This window comes from Camelus bactrianus, chromosome 29 (assembly GCF_048773025.1).
Source record: "Camelus bactrianus isolate YW-2024 breed Bactrian camel chromosome 29, ASM4877302v1, whole genome shotgun sequence".
Taxonomy (NCBI): Eukaryota; Metazoa; Chordata; class Mammalia; order Artiodactyla; family Camelidae; genus Camelus; species Camelus bactrianus.
This window is the reverse complement of record NC_133567.1, coordinates 21,480,266-21,502,145: the sequence shown is the minus strand read 5'-3', so window position 1 is coordinate 21,502,145 and position 21,880 is coordinate 21,480,266. Positions and strand designations below refer to the sequence as shown.

The following is a 21,880-nucleotide window of genomic DNA, read 5'->3' as shown; positions in this document are numbered from 1 at the left end:
GTGCTGTTCAAACCCATGTTGTTCAAGGACCAACTGTATAAGCTAAAAAAATATTGCAAAGGGTGAATTTCCAAGTCAGTGGCTATGATGAATATAGAGGTGAAATAATTAAAAGAAAAGATTGAAAGAAAACAAAATTAATAAAATAATCAAAATCAGTATTAGGTTTACTGAGTGTTATTGATTTTTTGGAAAAGAGATCACTAGTTTCTCTTGTCAACTAGTCAGCTCTCTAGTTGAGTTGACAAACTTGAGAACACCTTCCAGATTTAGAGGAAAAGCACATAGAAATAAAAATAGTGGGAGTGGCCCTATAAGGACACTAGTCCCACTGTTACAGCCCCAGCCTCACGATCTCATCTAAACATAATTATCTCCCAAAGGCCCTAACTCCAAATATTGCACTGGGGGTTAGGGCTTCAATATATGAATTTTGAAGGGACACAAGTATTCGGTCCGTCACTTATCCTACACTGATAATCAGTGTCTCGAGTTAGAAACATGAAATCTGCACCCCAATGGTCATAGAAGCACTATATATGCAATAGCCAAGACATGGAAACAACCTAAATGTCCATCAACAGATAAAGAAACTGTAGTATATTTACACAATGGAATACTCCTCAGCCATAAAAAAGAATAAAATAATGCCATATGCAGCAACATGGATGGACCTAGAAATCATCATTCTAAGGGAAGTAAGCCAGAAAGAGAAAGAAGAATACAATATGATATCACTCATATGTGGAATCTAAAAAAAAGAAAAAAGAGGACACTAATGAACTCATCTACAAAACAGAGACAGACTCGCAGACATAGTAAACAGTCTTACGGTTACTGGGGAAAAGGGGTGGGAAGGAATAAATTTGGGAGTTTGAGATTTACAAATGTTAGCCACTGTATATAAAAATAGATTTAAAAAACAAATTTCTTCTGTACAGTGCAAAGAACTATATTCAATATGTTGTAGTAATCCTAATGAAAAAGAATATGAAAATGAATATATGTATGTGTATGCATGACAGGGACAGTGTGCTGTACACCAAAAACTGACACCTTGTAACTGACTTTACTTCAATAAAACACACATGCACAAAACTGGACCTCAGGAAACAAGCATGCAGTAATAATTTCAACTTAATATGGGCATTAGTATATTTCAGTCACTAGATACGGGAAAGAAAAATGTATAGAGTGCAGACAAGGGAGTACAAGCAACTGATGTTGTATGAACTTAATTTTAATCTCTGGGTAGTTAAGATGATTGGATCCATGCCACAGACCTAATAATAAAAATGAAAATTCTTTTAATATGCATAGCTGGTTTATAGACACAATGACTCAATATGCCAAACCTTAGTCTCGTAAACAGAATCTATTCTCAGATGTAACTGTAACTTTCACACACTTCTTGTTATTTGAACTATAATTCTATTTCTCAGGAAACTGGGCCCTGGAGTTATCAAGTATTCTAATGTTATCAAAATAAGTTTCTAAATGACTGTTTTACTATTGTAATTATTTTACCTAATTCATTTTTAAAGGAATTGCTAACATTTCTTTCCAATAGATTTTTCAACTTAGAGCTAGATTTTTTAAAATACACTTTGTTGGCTATTCAAGATTATATATTTCAGTTTTACATTACTACCCTTTTAAGTGTGTATGTACACTGTAAAATGTGAATTGAAAAACACCAAAAGGGCTCAGATGCATCTGATTCAGCACAATGAGAATTCTCTCTGACTGTTTACATTGGCAGTTCCCCATCTCCTTCAAAGTAATATTGGAATCTCATTTTTTTTCTGGATGATAAATCATTGCAATATCTGAATGTTTATATAGCATGTGTTATTTCATTCTTGAGGTGCAAAGGGAAAAATGACAATATTTTCATTGCATCAGTATGGAGCATGGAACTAGTTGTCATGAAGGCTGATTGAAGAAACGCTCCTATTTTAAATCCATTTAAAGTGACTTTGCAAAGGCTGAGCTATAAACATGAAATGACCAGAACACAATAAAGCCAATGTGGGTATTTGAGCCATCTCAGTAATTGATTCCAATGGCAGCTACTGATGCAATTGTGCAATCATCAACATTTATCATTAGGACAGCCCACATGATTGGATTGGCAATTCCCATCAGGTTGTAGAGTGTGTGGGTGCACGTGTGTGTGTCTGTTTGCCTGTATGTATATACACATTATACAGCTTATTTCTATCATCACATATGGAGGTCAGTGAGATGGTCTGAGTTTTGCCAAGCAGTGAGCCCATGTTGGATTATTATACCAATGGCAGAACTTGAGAAAGGGTCAGGTTTTTCAAGTGTAAATGAATCAATCAAATTGTCTATCTCTAGGGAGACACCCTAAATTTGACATATTTTTTTTCAGTTTTGATATCCATTAATTAAAATGCAGACTTACCAAATTAAAACAAAATTGGATAATACTATCTGGTACTATGGCAACAACTAAAAACATGTTTATATATCCTAAATAATCACATTTTTTAAATAAAAAGGGGAAAATCCAATATTTTGTTCTTTTAATGTTTCAAGCATGTCAAATGCAGTGAAGCTTATGTGAAAAAATACTAAAATTATTAATAGTACTGGAATAGCTTATATTCTGAAAGATGTGGAAGTTAAAATGTCGCAGACTACATGATTATGATGACATATCTTTATTCACGGTAACATGTTCCCATGGAAGGTGGTGGAACGTACAGATGTTGTGCTAGATAGGAAAATACTGAACACAATTCTTACTGGATTCCATGCATTTGAGGACTTATTTTATGCATTTTTATTTTCCAAATTGTGTTCCACAGAGCATACTGCTATGAGAAATTCTGTTTAAAAAAAAGAAAAGAAAAGAAAAGTAACCTATGGTCAAATAATGTTGAAAAACATTCCATTCTTTGTCCTCATCTTGGAAGGTCATAAGGAACATTAACATATTAAAGGCTCTGAGAAGTACAGTAATGAAAACTTGTTAGTTCAATGACTGATTGTCAAACTTATTTAATTATTGCAACTTGTTAAACATAATATTACATAAACATAAATAAGAACACACTGGAAAATGACAATATAAAGGATAATATTATTGTTTCTGGGATATGAAAAGTATTATATATTGATACGTAGCATATAAAATTATGACTGGCAGGGCTATCAAAAGTAAGAAATTGTACCTTAGGTGCTGGAATCTTTTTCTCAGCATCTGTCAGTCTTCCAGAACATTTTTTTTGAAGCTTCCTGGGAAGCACAACTCAATTTATTTTGCAATATCTGCCTTTTGCCTTCCGTGGACAGCTTAGATTCTTAGTGCCATGGTTTCTAATATTGAGTTAGAATAGATCTCTCCACAGCTGCTCCCTGGTCCTCACTGTACTCTCCATTCAGAGATGTCAGGGATCCAGGAGGAAGATTGTCAAAGACAATGGGTCGATTGTGGCTTTTCTGAGTTAGGGGGCTGAGTTAGGAAAAGTCAATCTAAGATGAAGCAGTGAATGATACGAGAAGCTTGTTTGGACTGTCCCTGTAGAAAAGGGGGAATCAGACATGCTTCCCAGCAGAAAAAGAAAGATGGCCTCCTCCAGATGAAAGTTGGCCGGGAGTGAGCAGATAGGGTTTCTTTAGCAAGGCTGGAGGCTCTGTATCTTCAAACTTTAATCACTTGGCAACTTTAGTAAAATGTGGATTCTGACTCACTAGTTTGAGGTTGGGTCTAAGCTTCTGAATTTCCAAAAAATCTTCTAGGTGACACCAGTGTGGTGGGTCCGCTGACCTCACTTTGAGCCACAAAGCTCTAGAAGCCTGAGTGCTTCCTGGCTAAGGAGTGTGTGAGAATCTAGAATCAATTAGTTAATGCAGAGTTTAACAAACTTTCTTTATCAAAAGAATCACCTGGAGGTTCTTCTCATAAATATGGATTCCCAAGTCTAATTTCTGTGTACTAAGTAGTAGGCTGTAGGGAAAAGGGCCAGAACTTTATTTTTTATTTTTAATAATTACTCCAGATGGCTGCTATGACTTGCAAGTTTACACAACATGGGGTTAGTGCAGTGATTTCCCGAGTTGAACTTCAGACCACAACCAAGCAGACTGCATAAGGCTCTGCTCTCTTGAGTTCATATTGAAAAAGAGCTTGGAAGTCCTCCCTGAATGTTAGAATTCGAATCTCCCCCAGCCCCTGATGCACACGAGGCTTGTGAATCACTGATTATCCTCACCACCTTTTGGTGTGACTTAACCGGTATTCATTCCCCAGACTTTGTAGAAAGTATTTAACATTCTAGCCTGCTTGTATTCACCCAAGTGAGCATGCTGGAGGCAGTGCCTCCCTGAGGTCCTTGTGGTTATAACACTGGTAATTAATAAAAGGACAGAAAAAGGGTTCCCTGGGGGGGAATTGGGCCTTTACCAATCTCCATCAATCTGAGAGGCTTGTGTGTAAGAGTGTTTTAATGAGAATGACAAGGTTTTTTATGTTGGCAATTCTAGCCAGCTTGCTGAGTTTAGAGCAGGAGTTTATTCTCCACAGGGAACTGGTGTGGTTGGAGGATGGTTATATGGTAGGAAATGAAACTTCTTAGTATAATTGAAACAAACAAACAAACTAACATGTTTTTCTGTGTTGGATGGACTTGGTGTTAGCTATATTTATTTATCATAATAATAATAGCAATACTGATACTAACTAGTAGTAATTCAGTGCTTACTATGAGCTAGGCTCTGATCTGGGTATACATCTCTTTAAGTTTCTAAGCAAGGCCCTTAACCCATCCACATTCTTTCAGTTTCCTATTTTGGTTTCCAAACCATTATTTGATCTCCCTCATGTAACCACCCCCCCCCCGAAAACAAACAAAAAAACCCCTATTTTCTACAAAAACTATCCCAAGGGACTTTGTCTTCCATGTAGGCAGTGTACCACCACCACCGCCGCCACCACCACCACCACCACCACCACCGTAGAAGCAGATTTGGGATCTCCTCAGGTTTGCTTGATCTTTGCCTTTGTTTCACCTTATCTACCTGCTCCACACCCGGGACTCAGCGCTGTTTCATTTTAGTTACTTCTAAACCCCTTTTCCAAATAACTCATTGTTATGCCTAAACTTCTGTACTTCTATGCCCTTGCTGCGTCTGTCCTTTGATCTCATACCTATGGTTTCATAATTCCTTTATTTTCTCCCAGTCCATCTGGACACTTGCAGCTTCCTTCCTTCACAAACCTGCATCCTTGTTTTCCACCTGCACTATGTCTCAGCAGATTCTTCTGTTCCATCCCAACAGGACTGGCCATTCCAAGAAAATTCTACAGTCTCCTCCTCTTCACTGCTTGGGCATCTGAGTACTAACACAGAAACCTGTGTGACCAGGGGGAGTGGTAGATGATTGAGAAGGTCTAATCTCCTTCAGGCTGGCAGTACACCCATCAGTCCTTCCACTCTGTAGTGGTCTGCTCCCTGGGACATTATTCACAGGAATGATTCCAAAACTATATTGCTATCCTTAAAGTTCTAACTGAGGGCTCTTAAGTCTGCCTGCGTTTTAGATTCAACTAAAGAGATTTATTTTCTCCTCTTCAGGCTCACACCAGAGCTTAAGAACTTGAAGTTTGGGTCCCAAATATTGTATTTAAAATTTTTTCCAAGTTGATTGTAATATGCAGCCATGGCTGAAATCACTGCTCTAATGCAACCCCCAATCTCTCCTGTTTTCAGCAGAAAGATTTCATCTCCTAATCTTTTCAAAGATGTTGAGACTCACACTTGAATTCATTCTGTTTCTTTCTTTCACCTCCTGTAAATTTGCACGCATCAGCTCTCATTCTAATCCTGTACCATCTCAGAGATGAGATTGTGGGTCCTGTCCCTGGCCAATTCCTTGACCTCTGTCCTTGAAATCATTTATTCTTATTCTCTGTGTTGTTTCTGTGTCTCTGTCTTTGCACCTATCTCATCTCTCTTTGTCTCCATCTCTCTGTTTCTGGCTTTCTTTGTGCACAGGGAGTCCGTGTGTGTGCATCTGTCTCTCTGTGATGTCTCCCTGTGTCTTTCTCTATGGCTTTGTGCTCATATGGGCAGTGTGCTGTGTGTGTGCTCTCTGTTTCTTTGTGCCTCTCGATCTCTTTTTCTTTTTCTCTGTTTCTCTATCTCTTTCTCTCTGAGTTTTTTCCTCTCTGTGTCCCTGTCTCTGTGTGTATCTGCCCATCTTTCTCCATCTTCTTCTCTGTTTCTGTGTCTCTCTCTATCTCTTCTTTTTCCCCTTTCATCTCTCTTTCCCTCTCCAACTCCAGTACTATCACTGTTCCCCATTTCTGCCTCTATCTCCTTGTCTACATCTCTGTTCAATCTTTATTTCTCTATTAGCTCCTCTTCTGAAGCCTATAGATATACTCATATTTCTCCCATGGGAAAAAAACAATTATTACCTATTCTGAATCTCACTCCACTTCTTTATCTGAAATTCTAGAAAGAATAAACTAACATGACAATTTCCATTTCTCACTCCATCTATTTTCAATCAACTTCAAACTGCTTTTTACCCCTCTCTGCCACTAGAACTGTTCTCTTTCTATTCACCAGTGACCTCTAATTACTAAATCTAATAGGTACACTGACTCATGAGATCAAGTGGTACTTTAACTCTCTGGGAAATTTGACCCTGTTAACTGATCTTTTCTTTTTAATATTCTTTATTCTTTTGGCTTCCATGACGTAACTTTCGAATGATTCTTCTACACTTACTAGAATTGGTATCTCAGTTTTTCAGCCTCTTCTCTCTAGTCTTATTCTTACATATTGGTATTTTCCAGATGGCGACACACAAGAATTCCTGCTTTGCTAATTTCTCTTCATATTCTTAAACTGGGGCAGAATCACTTTTTAATGTTTTAACTGCATTCTTAATATTTATGACCCACAAATTAATTTTTTTTAGCTCTCTCCTCAAGCTCAGAGATTCTTTCCTCTGCCCAATCTATCAGTCAGCCAATCAAAGGGACTCCTTATTTCTTTGTTATGTATTTGTCTCTAGTTTTTAAAAATTTTTATTTTTTTTTCATTCTGTGATTTTCCATCTTTCTGTTTGCATTGTCAACATATTCTTACCTGCTGTTTACTTTATCTGTCAGAGTCCTTAGCATTCATGGTTGTTTTAAATTCCTGGTCTAAATACTCCAACATCCCTGCCATGTCTGGTTCTAATGCTTTCTTTGGCTCTTCAAATTGTGGGTTTTTGCCTTTTCCAATGCCAGTGTAATTTCTTTCTTGAGACCCAAACATGATGTACTGGGTAAAAGGAACTGCTGTAAATAGAACTTTAATAATGTGGTGGTGAGGTGTGAGAGGAGGAAAGCTTTCTGTGATTCTGTGATTAGGTCTCAGTCACTTCATGAGCCTCTGCCTCTGGACTGTGAAATTCATAAGTGTTTCTCAGTGTTTTTCTCCTTCTTTATGTGATGCAGGTTGGCTATGGTGAGTTAGAGTTAGCTATTTCCTTTCCCGTTTGTCAGTTAGGCTTTGATAATAGTTAGTCTCTGGTTAATGATTTTCTCCTGAAAGCAGACCTTGTTTAGAAGAACAGAGTGTCCTAGAGTATTTCAAATTGGTACTCTTCCCCTTGCCCCCTCAGAAAACATAAGGGGGTTTCTCTCTGACATTTCTCTGGGAATCTATTGGAACTCCTAGAGATAAACCTCATGCTAGTGTGGAGGGCCCCGCATGAATGAGCCCCTGGAATTTTATCTCCCAGACTTGTCCATCCTGAGCCTCCAGCAGCTGGTCAATTACAGGTCTGGTTTTCCTACCCCTGCACTGGTGTCTGTTGCACATTTAGCTCCTGAGTCTCCACTCTGGTCAGTGTCTGTGTTTACTTGTCTATTTCTCCAGTCTTGGGGTCAGTAGTTTGTCCTAGAAAGAGTTTTTTATTTTTCATTCTATTCATCTTTTTACTTGTTGTTTGTTTGTTTTACTTTTTTTATTAAAGTATAATTGATTTGCAATGTTGTGTTAATTTCTGGTGTACAGCATAGTGATTCATTTATACACATGCATATATACATATATATGTATATTCCTTTTTTTTACTTGTTATTGAAGATGGAGTGGTGATTTCCACACTCTTTACATGTGGAACTAGAAACAAGATGTCCTTTCTTATCTTTTTCTTAAAAATATTGAACACTACAGGATCTAGAACAGAGTTCTAAGGATATTCGTCCAGAGACCTCCCTCCTGCTCTGTAAAAGGGTATTAACGGTATTAATCACTCTTCTTGCTACTAGATTGTTTAACTACTTGATAATAAATGTAATTACCATGTCCATATTCCTCTGTTTAATTTTTTTAAAAAATGTATCATGAGAAATTATAAAATGCTATATTGAATGCCAATTATATGCTCAACCCTTTTTATTCCTTATCTCCAGCTGTAATTCCCTTTAAAATAAAGGAAATTATTTCCATCAAGCATAACAGTTCATTTATTCAGTTCACTAAATTATTTTTGAATATATGATATTTGCTTTCCACTGTGACGGATACTGGCAATAATAAAGTTTGGTGCTTGCCTTCGAGTAGTTTATATAATACTTGATTTTATACAAAGCAATGGTTTCTGGGGAAAGCATTCTAAACTTAAATCAGCCAACTTTTTTTCCTTATTACAAATTTTGTCAAATCAGAGACTATGATTATTTCAATTAAATTTATGTAATTTAAAAAATCTATGTGATAATAACTAGGCTCCAATACTATTGCATTGCATATATGCAAACACACCAAAAAAAGAAAAAAAAAGGAGTGTGCCTGGTGGAGAATGAGCAAGCAAATCGATGTTTGGAAAGTAAAAGGCCGAGTAGAGGCTCTTTTAGACTTATTTTTGCTGATTACTGAGCAGATACCATTGAGTACCATTTTTTTTTTCATGTAAGAATTTGATTATAAGCTATTGAAATAACAAAAAGGAAATTAGCAGTGTGGTATAATATATTCAGGTATTCACATCAAGTTAACAGATCTGTATTTTTTGGTAAAAATGTTGGTCAAATTCCAATTTTTTTGTCTCTCATCATCCATGAATCCTCAAAGTTCATAAAGAATGAGTTGCAATAATGCCAAACAGTTATCTGTAATTTTAACATCTATTTAAAATTCTGGTTCATAGTTTTATAATCTTTGAGATTATTCTGCCATTATGTTAAAATGGGAAAAATACAATCTTTTAATTAAGTATATTTGATATCTTTATAAAAGTTTACATTTACCCTTCTGTACATTTGATTATTCTTGGTCAACAGCCAGGAGGTTTGAATTTGACATAGGGCGTGGAGAAAAAACAAAAACAACTGGAGAAACTGAGAAAATTTATGATTCTAAAAACAAAACCTTAACAATAATTACACATATGTAATTTTATAAAGAATGTATAGAAGGAAACACAACTACAGTCAGTGAAGCATCATAGAACACAGGATGTGATTAAAATTTTATTTGGTATTATTTCAATAACTTATCTACATTGTATAAGGTATATTAGAATTTCATCTTCCAATTTTAATTTAAAATTAGATTCTCACTTTGCAAATAATAACCACTATATATAAAAATAGGTAAAAAACACATTTCTTCTATTTATCACAGAGAACTATATTCAATGGCTTATAATAACCTTTAATGAAAAAGAATATGAAAATGAATGTATGTATATATATGCATGACTGGGACATTATGCTGTACACTAGAAATGGACACATTATAACTGACTAGATTTCCATTTAAAAAATTAGATTACCATAACATCCTGACCATCAAATAATTTATTATCAATTTTCTTTACTTTAGAAAATCATATCAGATATTTCTGGCAAGTCAACAAAAAAAACCTCAATTTAAGAATATTGGTACTATTTAGCTAACTTAAGTACATCTAATTATCTTGCATAGTTTGGGTTCTAATTAGTTTCCTATTTAGTAGATCTTTCAAGCCATAAAAACTTTTTTCTGTGTGTAATTACATTTAAGATATATTTTTGTAAAAAATGTAAGTGCATCTTTCTTCTTAATGTTTCCCTTGTTACAAATGTTATCAAATCGTTGCCCTTTAAGTAACTGCGGAAAAGTTGGCAACTGTCCAACCTAATTTTGAAAAATTTAATTGTTTTCTAATAAAGCACGAGGGCCATAGTCTCAAAGTATGAGGCAAAATGGGTTCTACATCTGAAACACGCTCCAGTAAGACATCCGAACCTGGAGTCAGGGCAAACGAGTAGTTAGTGCACAAAAAAATGTGCCACAATCAGCAGAAACCAAAGTGGGAAAAAATAGCCTCTTTTTGGAAAGATGAGCTCATTTTCAATTTGCCTTTTTTCCCTTAAGATACCTCAGATATAATACATTTTAGAATGTTCTCTGGATTGCTATCTGATTGCTCCCTCCCCTTTAATTTGTAAATTGATTTAATCTGAGCTCTCCAGAGACAGAACGATTTTCTGAACCATCCGTGCGATTACCTATCAGAGTTTGAAATTGTTTGTAAAATGACATTGCTTAGAAAAGGCAATTCTTTTCAAAATTAAATGAGATCAAGATAACAATCATAACAATCATGTAATAGCACAAGGTAAGGTTCATTTTTTGGAACTTCTAGGGCAAAATAACATCAGGTAGGGAAGGGACAGAACTCACCATTTCTGTCTAAAATAGAAACACTTCCTAGAAGAATAGTTTTTTTTTTAAAGTCATTGTTGAGTAATGAAAAACACAAAATGTGAGAATATTAATTACTTAAAAAAATTCTTTTTGCTGGGGGAGGTAATTAGGTTTATTAATTTTTTTGGAAGAGGTACTGGGGATTGAACCCAGGACCCTGTGTATACTGAGCATGTGCTCTACCACTTGAGCTATATCCTCCCCCATAATTACTTTTAATGCTTTAAAAAAATCACACAAAATTAAAGGCTAGGAATAGTTACTATCAGTGTTATGTTAGTGTCACTGTCACATATAGATGTACATAATTTCTTTAGCTCCACCAGGAAACTTCATTTAGTATTAGTGATCAGATACTCTTAATTGGTGTTTTTCAAAATTAGACCTTTATTTCTTAGGCAGTTATAAAACACTTGATCTTTAGGTAATCATCACAACATTTTTAAGCACACCAGACACTAACATTTAAAAATTTACGTAGAACGTGGAATATTTTCATATCATAAATGGTTCTTTTATTAACTTTTATATTTTACGGTCTCATTAAATTGATTATTTGCACTGTTTAATTATAATTAGTTTGTTTAAAAAAATTCATTGTCATTTCTGAAATAATGGAATAGAATGTTTTTATTCAATCTTTTCTTTTTTGCAAGATACTTTTTACTTTCTATATCCTAAACGTTGTCTTTTCTTTTAAATTAGTTTATGATTGATCTCAGTGAACAAAGCAGGCAAAGTGTTCTCAATAGGCACTGAAGTCTTTTTGTCACATTAAGCTCTGAATAGTTTAAGGTAATGCAGAAGGAATTATGGTCTCTTCTACTCCTGATCAGAATTGTGAGTCCAATGTTGTACAAAGCATTTGACAGATTTTTGAATTTGACTTCAGGACTGAACTGCTCTCTACTTAATTATGGTTTATTCCTCTTTTCTGCAATACCTGGAGGTCTGAAGTTTTGGGGTCCCTAGTGAAAAACACATGCCTATCACAATGTAAAGTCTCAAAAATGATTCTTAGTGATCAGAAAACTAAAGTAATTTAAAAGAAAACATGAAGCTTTACAAAGCAAGGCCTTTATCACAAATGCTTCCAAACTTGTGAGACAAGCCACTGACATTTAATCTTTCACCAGTGATCTCGCCTACACACACCTGGGTTAGAAGATAAACAAATCCATGTGGAAACATTTGCTCTCTACTGGGAAAATGGACTCACTTTATTCCACTGAAGTCAGGAATATGGCCCTAAAAGTTGTTGCTAGTAGTTTTTGTTTAGTAAAGATGTTGGCTGAGAAACTACTGTGCACTTGTATCTGTAACTTGGATATACATCCGTGTGCAGAGGTTGCCATTAAATGTTCATAGACTGGACACCAATGAGATTATTTTCTGTTTACTTATCACTTAAGAATAGTCAGATTATAGGTACCAGCTGACTAAAGGTAAGACTTTGGTGTTTCCTTTGTCTTAAATTATCTCATCATTTTTCATATAATAATGAAATAATTATTCTATTTGTGATAAAATATATATAACATAAAATTTACCAGTTAAATAATTTTTGAGTGTACCAGAGGCATTAAGTATGTTCACATTGTTGTGCAACTATTGTCTATCCATCTCCAGAACTTTGCAAAAAAGTAAAATATGGCCTCACGGGAAAGATTACATTTATTTTGTGTCTATAAGTCCCTTTGTTAAGCCCTCTGAAAAATCTGAGATGGTTCCCAGTAGACCCTGTCAGCTAGACATAAGTACTTCTGAGAATCTTAATAGCATATTCCCACAATATTCTCACACATGCAAATTAGAGATGAATCTACCTTGAGAAAAATGATAGATATTGCTTTGGGGACATGAAGTGGATCCTAATGAAATTTATAGAAAAATCTACAAATTTTAAGAGCCTTGTACTAGCAAAAACACCACCTGCCGAGACTAAAATGTACAAAGATACTTCAAAATGCAAAGAGCTCCCAACTTTTAAGGACAAGAAGCAGACTGAGAGCTACTCAGCTGAAAATACTGGCTATTGCTTCTAGAAAGGCTGGGATAACTCTGAGGCAAAGCCAAGATCTTTGAAAAACTATGGATTAGGTACCAGAGCTCCACTCCACTCTGACTATTCCTTGTGTCTCAAATAGAGGAAACTGGTAACATCTGTCCAGCTGGATTCAGAATTGCCCTGGGCCAGTGACAAATAACTGCCTTCTGCTCTTCTTTTATTTTTTAATTTTTAATCAATTTTTATTATTGGACATTTAGGGTATTTCAATTCTTCATTTTTTATTGAAGTAAAGTCAGTTGTGTCAATTTCTGGTGTACAGCATAATAGTTCAATCATACATATACATACATACATTCATTTTCATATTCTTTTTCATTATACATTACTACAAGATGTAGAATATAGTTTCCTGTGCTGTACAGTAGAAACCTGTTCTTTATCTATTTTATATATTATAGTCAGTATCTCAGTATCTGCAAATCTTGTGTTCTTTTCTTTTTTTTTAACAACTTTATTTTGGTATAATTTCTGTACAGTAAACTACATATATTTCAGATGTATGATTTGATGAAATGTGATAGATTTATACACCTATGAAACCACCACCACATTCAGGATACCTAACATTTCCATCAAGTAAGCCAGAAACAGAAAGAAAACTACCATATGATATCGCTTATATGTGGAATCTAAAAAGAGGCACAAATGAATTTATTTACAAAACAGAAACAGACTCACAGACATAAAGAACAGACTTACGGTTACCGGTGGGGAAAGGGGGTGGGAAGGGATAAATTGGGAGTTCAAAATTTGCACCTCTTGGGGAGTGATGGAAATGTTAGGTATCTTGATCGTCTTCTTCTTTTAAAATGCAAGTGTCTATTGCAATTATTTTATCTGTGCTTTATCAGTATATGTAGAAAGCAGATAATCTGTCATTTTATTTCTCTTGTCTCTGAATCAAGAGCAACTGAACCCATGTAGCTACATCCAAGAACCCTCAGGCACATATGGACATAATTTAGATAATGACATTTTGGATTTTGAGACAATACCTTAAGGAAATGGGACTTCTGGAGGAGGGAGGGATGTATTTTGCATGTGGGAGGCCTGTGAATTGCTGTGGCCAGAGAGTACACAACGGTAGATTGTTTCCAAAGATGTGTACTTCAGTCCATCTCATCCTGCATGTCTGTTTGCTCTGCAAATTTTCCACTCCTCCACTAATAAATGGAATGTATTTCCATTCCTTTTGAACATATACAGGCCCTGTCACTTGCTTCAACCAATGGAAGGCAGTGGAAGTGACACTGTGTAATTTCTGGGTCTATAACTTAAGAAAATGCAGCTTCCACTTTAACCCCTCATTTTCACCCTTTCATTTTCATCCAGCTACCATGGAAAGAAGCTTAGACTAGCCTAGTTAATGATGGTTATGGGAGAGCAGAGGGGATGAGGGGAGAAGGGAGGGGAAGGGTGGGGACGGAGGAGAGAGACTGAAATTGAGATTATGTTTGGGAAAACCTTTGCACCCCAATCCATCTCCCAGATGAATTAGACATGTGAGTGACTTCTGTGGACATTAAGTGAAGTAGAAAACAGAACTATCAGGTCAATACAGCCAAATTTTGGAGTGGTTTTTGTTATGTAGCAGCAGATCACAGGAAAGGACTTGTCTTAATCTTGGGAAGAAATGGTAAGGTTGGAGGGGTTTATGTACCTTTTAATTTATGGCTTATATTTTTTGGAATGGAAATATTTTTATTGCCAGGTGAAAGTAGAAAATTTATGGGCAGTATTATAGAAAGAAGCTAAAAGCACCCTTATATTATGGTGTTATTAATATTCCTTCCTTTCCTTTTTCTTTTTAAAGAAACAAATTACCAATCCTATTTTTGAGTACCAGACTGATTGTTTTGGTAGTTTCTTTAGAATAACATCCATATTTTTTTCCTTATTAGAATATTGATGATTGTCTCATTTATATTGGTTAGTTTGGTTTTTTATTTTTATTTATTTATTTATTTTTTGACTCCAAACTAAGCACCAAGGCAACTTCTTTGGAGTTAGGCCTAAATATTGCTTTTTTTTTTTTTTTCCACATAGCAAACAGACAAACATGGTCTTTTTAAAACTGGAGTATTTATTTTGTTTATACTGAATATAATTATTGATGAATTTCTATTTAAATTTAACATCTGTTTAGTATTCTTTTGTTTGTCAGAAATTATTTTTTCTGCCTTTTTATCTTCTTTTCAGTTCATCAAGGTTTATCATGTCTTTGACAAATCCAATCTGACAATTTTTATTTTTTAATTGGTGTATTTAGTATATTTCCTCCTCAATTTATGTTTAAATATATCATCTGATTATGTGTACTGTATTTTTCTCATGTGCTTTATGTTTTCTTTTTTCTCCTTGTTTGCATTATTTGACTTAATTAAGCATTTTTAATATTTATCCTCTTATGTGTCATGTTTTTAAAATATCATTTGAGTGGTTACATGAGAAATTACTGTATATATTATTGATTTATTGAAATCTGATTTAATTTAATTATTTTAATACCCCTTGGACAATGCAAAGACTTTAAAACACTTTAATTCCATTTTTCACCTCCTGACTTTTCTGTTATGGTTGTCATTTATTTTAATTATTCATAAATTTTAAATGCAAACAAGACAATAATGTTGCCACATGCAGGCAATATTCATTTAGATATATTTTTACGTTCAATCATTTTATTTTTATTTATTTCTGAATTTTCAAGTTTCCATGAGATGATTTTCTCTCTGCCTTAAGTATTAACTATTTTCTTTAATATGATTCCAATAGCGATACATTTTCCTAAGTTTTACATATCTGAAAAGATATATAATGAAAATATACCTTAATTTTCAAAGCACATTTTCTCTGTGAATAGCATTCTATGTTTGTGCCTTTTCTCAGTTTTTAAAAAATTTCAGTTGTAGTATCTTCTGTTTCCCTCATTTCTATAGAAAAGTCAACTCTCAGTTCTGTTGTACTTATTTTAGTTAATGGGTCCATTTTTTTCCTTCTTGCGTGCTTTCAAGATTTTTTTGGGTCCCCTACATCCCCAGGAGACCTTCCAAAACCAGCAGGCAGGCCTGGCCCAGGTTCCTCTGAAGTCACCACCTCTGCCCTTGGACCTGGCACACATGAGATGCTGTGTACGCTTCCCAAAAGAGTGAAGTCTGTTTCCCCCCGTCCCATGGGGCTCCTAGAGCTAAGCCGCACTGGCCTTCAAAACCAGATGTCCTGGGTCTCCTCCTCCTCCAGTGCCAGAGCCCGGGCTGGGGAGCCTGCTGTGGGGCTCAGAGCTCTCACTCCCGTGGGAGGGCCTCTGCAACTTAATTATTCTTCAGCTTGTGGGTCGCTTAGCCAGGGGGGATGGGGCCTGGAAAAAAAAAAAGATTATTTGTCTTTGGTTATTTTTTTATTTCTATTTATTTTGCATAAGCTTTGTTTCCTTTTTGACTCTGTGCTTGATGTATTTGATCACTGGAAAGTTATTTGGTTTGTTTTTTCCCATTCCAATATTGCTTACGTTTTCTTCTCTTTGTCCTTTCCTCCTGAGACGCTGTGTACAGGTTATGTTAGCTACTTTTAATTTACGCCCTATGTCTCTTAAGCACTTGGTGTATTTTCCATCCTTTCCCCCTCCCATCTCTTTCTGTGCCTACAACTGGATCTAAAGAACTCTCTCCCACCTCATTAATCTGTTTTGTTTTATGGAGGGAAGGCACTCTGTCTCATCTGCCATTAAACTCATTTATTGAATTCTTTATCTTAGGTTTTATATTTTCAGATCTGAAATTTCTATTTGTATTTCCTTTAATATATTCATCTTTCTTTGCTGAAATTCTATCTCTTTCCAATTTTCTTCAAACTATATTTTACTGCTATTATAAAGGGTATATCTGATATTCCGATATCTGGATCCCTTGCAGGTTTATGATCAGTTTCTGTTATCAGTTTGCTTTCACTTCGCTCTTAATTCTCTATTGCATCCTTTATTAGTTTCAACTGAAAAACTCCTTACAAGGCCCTCCTCTTTGGGAGCCTGAACTCCACCTTTTGTCTTCTAGACATGTGGGGTTGCCAGAAGTCTGTCAGTTTCTCAGCCTTAGCTAAAGCAAAGGCAAATATCCATATTAAACTCAAGAAGTAGGTGATTCAGTGACAGATTTTACTGTCTGTAAGGGGTGATTTATTTCCGGTTTCTCTTTACTCTTTTGAGGGACCCACCTTAAATCCAGGGCTCATTACTAGAATGCCTCTACCTTGATGGATCCTGAACTCCAACTTTTGTTTCTCCAGTTCTGTGAGATAGCTGCAAATGATGTCAGCCTGGACTGCCAAATGCCTACCCTGCCATTTGTAGACTGGCAAATGCCTCAGGGGAAAAATGCATCAAATACTGGTCTCACAAATCTTACTTCCCTTCTCTTCAGGATCTTGACGTTTTTGGACATGGCTAAATTGGTTCTCCTGATGCTTTTAATCATATGTAATTAACTCTGACTTTCTTTATTTTTGGGGGTGAGGTTGATCAAATAAAAGCTAATCTACCTTAATTAAATGTTCATATATTCAGCACTAATAATATTATGAAATTAATATCTTAATTTCTTCTAGAAGTTTTGCTTTTCCCATTTTTGTTTTGAAATTAAACCTGGAGTTTATGTTTTACCGGTATGAGATGAGGATATGTTCTAACCTCTTTCCCTTTGGACTTCCAATTAAACAAGCATCATTTATTGAAGTGTTCGTCTGTTTTCCCATTGACGTATATGCTTCTGCTGTCATACACAGTTTTATAAAATGTGGATTTGCATCTGTTTTCTTTTCTGTTTCATTGGTATAATTATCTCTCATGTATTGTTTGAAATACTCTGTCTTTTGTCTTGAAATATAATAGAGACAATTTTTATTCTTAGAAATGTCTTAAACATTATTGTCTCTATGTTATGTAAATTTTAGGCAGATTCTTTTCAAATTTTGTGAAAAGCATTGCTTGAATTTTATGGGATTGAATTAATGTCATAATTTTGAGAGTCCCTAAGATATTGAATATTTTTGTCTGTAAATATTGTAGAAAATTTATAATTTATTTAATTCAGTAAATGCAAACAGTTTTGTCCATGAGTTTCATGCTTAATTTTGGTTGGTCTTATTATTAGATAAGTTTTTTTCTCAATTATAAATAAGGTGTGTTTTTTTTTTAGTAGACTTTTGTTTAGAACTTTATAGATTTATGGAAAAATTGAGATTTAATTAAGTACAGCATGCCTAATTTCCAGTATTTTCAACATATTAGTACAGTCAATTTTTCAGCATTAATGAACCAATATTGATACATTTTTGTTAGCTAAAGTCCATATTCTATTCGGATTCCCTCTATCTTACCTACAGAATTTTTTGTTCCAGAATTCCACCTGGGGCACCATATTACATTTACCTGTCATGTCTGCTTAGGCTCCTCTTGGCTGCGACAGTTTCTCAGAATTTCTTTGTTTTTCATGACCTTGACAGTTCCATGTAATGAACAAGCATTTTGTACAATGTCCCTCAATTTGAGTTTGTTTGATGTTTTTCTTATGGTTAGGCTGGAATTATAGTTTTTTAGTAAGAAAACCATAGAAGTGAAGTGTTCTCTTAATGTAACAGTCAGTACATGTTATCAAGATAATATCCACCTTGGTCACCTGGCCAAGGTAGTATTTGCCAGGTTTCTCTACAGTGAATATATTTTTTTTTTCCTTTTTCCATACTCTACTCTTTTGAAGTAAATCACTAAGCACCATCAACCCTCCATTGTATACATATGACACATTTTAATCCATTCTTCAGTCTATGGATGTTTGGTCTGTTACCACTTTTTGACTATTATGAACACTGCTGCTATGTACTTTGGTATGCAAATTTGTTTTTATTTCTTTTGGGTATATACCCAGGAGTGCAAATGTTTGTTCATATATGTTCGAACTTTAGAGGAACAGCCAGATACTTTTTTCCAGAGTGGTTGTATCCTTTTCTATTCCTATGAGAAATCTATGAATTTCCTAATTTCTCTATATCCTTGACATTTGTTACTATCTTTTTGTTTATAGCAATCCCAATGGATATGAAGCAGTGTCTTAGCATGGTTTTCATTTCCAAGTGCCTAATAATTAATGCTGTTGAGCATCTTTTATGTGCTTGTTAGTCCTTTGTCTGTCTTTGGAGAAATGTCTACTCAGATCCTTTATCTATTTTTAATTTGGGTTATCTGTCTTTTTATTATTGAGTTGGAAGACTTATTATATAATATATATGAGGTTTTTTTTATTAGAGCTATAATTTGCAAATATATTCTCCTACTTTTCTGGGTTGTCCTTTCACTTTTTTTTTTTTGATGATATCCTTTGAAGCAAAAAGTTTTAGATTTTGATGAAGCCTAATTTTTCTACTTTTTGTTTTGTCTCTTATGCTTTTGGTGTTATATAAGAAGGCTTTGTCCAACCTACGCACTTGAAAAGTACCTACTATATTTTCTTCTAAGACTTTTATAATTTTAGCTTTTATACTTAGGTTTGTGATTCATTTTGAGTTTACTTTGTGTATGGCAGGAGGAGGGGGCCCACACTTATTATTTTGCATGTAAATATTCAGTTGTCTTAGCACCATTTGTTGAAAAGACCATTTGTCTTAAAACATTTGTTAAAATTCAACTGACCATTAATATAAGAGTTTATTTCTGAGCCCTGAGTTCTATTTCATTTATCATCTATCTATCTATCTATCTATCTATCTATCTATCTATCTATCTGTCTATCTACCTACCTACCTGCCTGCCTACCTGTGTATCTATCATCCATCTCCTTATCCCAGTACTGCACATACTTGGTTACTGTAACTTTATTATAAGTTTTCATATTAGGAAGTGTGAGTCCTTCAGCTTTATTCCTTTTCAATATTGCTTTGTCTTTTAAAATTTTTTTTTTGCATTTCTGTATGAGTTTTGTTATCAGCTTGTCAATTTCTGCAATAAAGCTTGCTGAGATTTTCATAGAGATGGGGATATTGCTATTTTAACAAGATTAAATTTTGTCATCCATGAACATAAATTTTCTTTCCATTTATTTACATCTTCCATAATTTCTTCCAGCAATGTCTTAATGTTTTCAGGTTATAACTTTGCATTTGTATTAAATTTATTCCTAAGTATTTTATTTTCTGATACCATAAGAAGTGGAATTTTTTCTTGATTTCATTTTTGATTGTTCACTGATATAGAAATACAATTGAACAAGATACAATAAACCTCCTAGAGGAAAACATAGGCAAAACATTATCTGACATACATTTCAAATATTTTCTCCTAGTAGAAATAAAAGCAAGAATAAACAAATGGGACCTAGTGAAACTTACAAGCTTCTGCACAGCAAAGGAAACCATAAGTAAAACAAGAAGACAACCTACGGAATGGGAGAAAATTTTTGCAAATGAAACCGACAAAGGCTTGATCTCCAGAATATATAAGCAGCTCATATGACTCAATAAGAAAAAAATAAACAACCCAATCCAAAAATGGGCAGAAGACCTAAACAAGCAGTTCTCCAAGGAAGACATACAAATGATCAAAAGGCACATGAAAAAATGCTCAATATCACTAATTATCAGAGAAATGCAAATCAAAACTAAAATGAGGTATCGCCTCACACCAGTCAGAATGGCCGTCATTCAAAAATCCACAAATGACAAATGCTGGAGAGGCTGTGGAGAAAGGGGAAACCCTCCTACACTGCTGGTGGGAATGCAGTTTGGTGCAGCCACTATGGAAAACAGTATGGAGATTCCTCAAAAGACTAGGAATAGACTTACCGTATGACCCAAGAATCCCACTCCTGGGCTTGTATCCAGAAAGAACCCTACTTCAGGATGACACCTGCACCCCAATGTTCATAGCAGCACTATTCACAACAGCCAAAACATGGAAACAGCCTAAATGTCCATCAACAGGTGACTGGATAAAGAAGAGGTGGTATATTTATACAATGGAATACTACTCAGCCATAAAAACTGACAACATAACACCATTTGCAGCAACATGGATAATCCTGGAGAATGTCATTCTAAGCGAAGTAAGCCAGAAAGAGAAAAAAAAATACCATATGAGATCACTCATATGTGGAATCTAAAAAACAAACAAACAAACAAACAAACAAAAAGAAAGCATAAATACAGGACAGAAATAGACTCATAGACAGAGAATACAGACTTGTGGTTGCCAGGGGGGCGGAGGGTGGGAAGGGATAGACTGGAATTTCAAAATTGTAGAATAGATAAACAAGATTATACTGTATAGCACAGGGAAATATACACAAAATGTTATGGTAGCTCACAGAGAAAAAAATGTGACAATGAGTGTGTATATGTCCATGTATGACTGAAAAATTGTGCTGAATGCTGGAATTTGACATAACATTGTAAAATGAGTAGAAATCAATAAAAAATGTTAAAAAAAAGATAAATAAATAAATAAATAAACCTAATTACCTCCCCCCTAAAAAAAAATACAATTGATTTTTGTATATTGATCTTGTGTCTTGCATCCCTGATAAACTTGTTTATAGTTCTACAAATTTTAAATGTGTCTTGAAGAAATTTTATGTATAAGATCATGTCACCTGTAATGTAGTTTTTTTACCTCCATTCTAGGAAGGCATTATTACTCCCACTATAAAGAAGAGAAGAACAAGAATGACAGGACTCATATAGGTAATGACAAGTGGCACAACTATGTTTAGATGCATCTATTTGAGATCAGAGTCATTCTTCTTTATAGATCCCTAGCATAATATCAGCATGAAGAAATTCTCTAGGTACCTCCTATGAATGGAATCACACAATATTTGTCTTTTTGTGACTGGCTTATTTCACTTAGTATAATATTTTTAGAATTCACCTACATTACAACATGTATCAGAATCTTTCTTTTCAATGCTGAATAATATTCCATCGTATGTCTATATCACATTTAATTTACTCCTTCATTCATCATTGGACACTTGAGTTGCTTCTGCCTTATGGTTATTGTGAATAATATTGCCATGAACGTGGGTGTACAAATGTC

At 34.7% G+C, this 21,880-nt stretch overlaps 1 long non-coding RNA gene across 2 annotated transcripts in view; it reads left to right on the top strand.

The window, feature by feature from the left end:
• Positions 1–21,344, top strand: part of LOC123615885 (uncharacterized) — a 102,362-nt gene extending 81,018 nt beyond the window's left edge. Inside the window, exon 5 of one of the 2 annotated variants that reach the window (XR_012503147.1) lies at positions 20,133–21,344. This is a non-coding gene — a long non-coding RNA (uncharacterized LOC123615885). Of the gene's footprint in view, positions 1–20,129 lie in introns of both variants that reach the window. The other variant, XR_012503146.1, reaches the window with a different exon arrangement.
• The last annotated feature ends 536 nt before the right edge of the window (positions 21,345–21,880 follow it).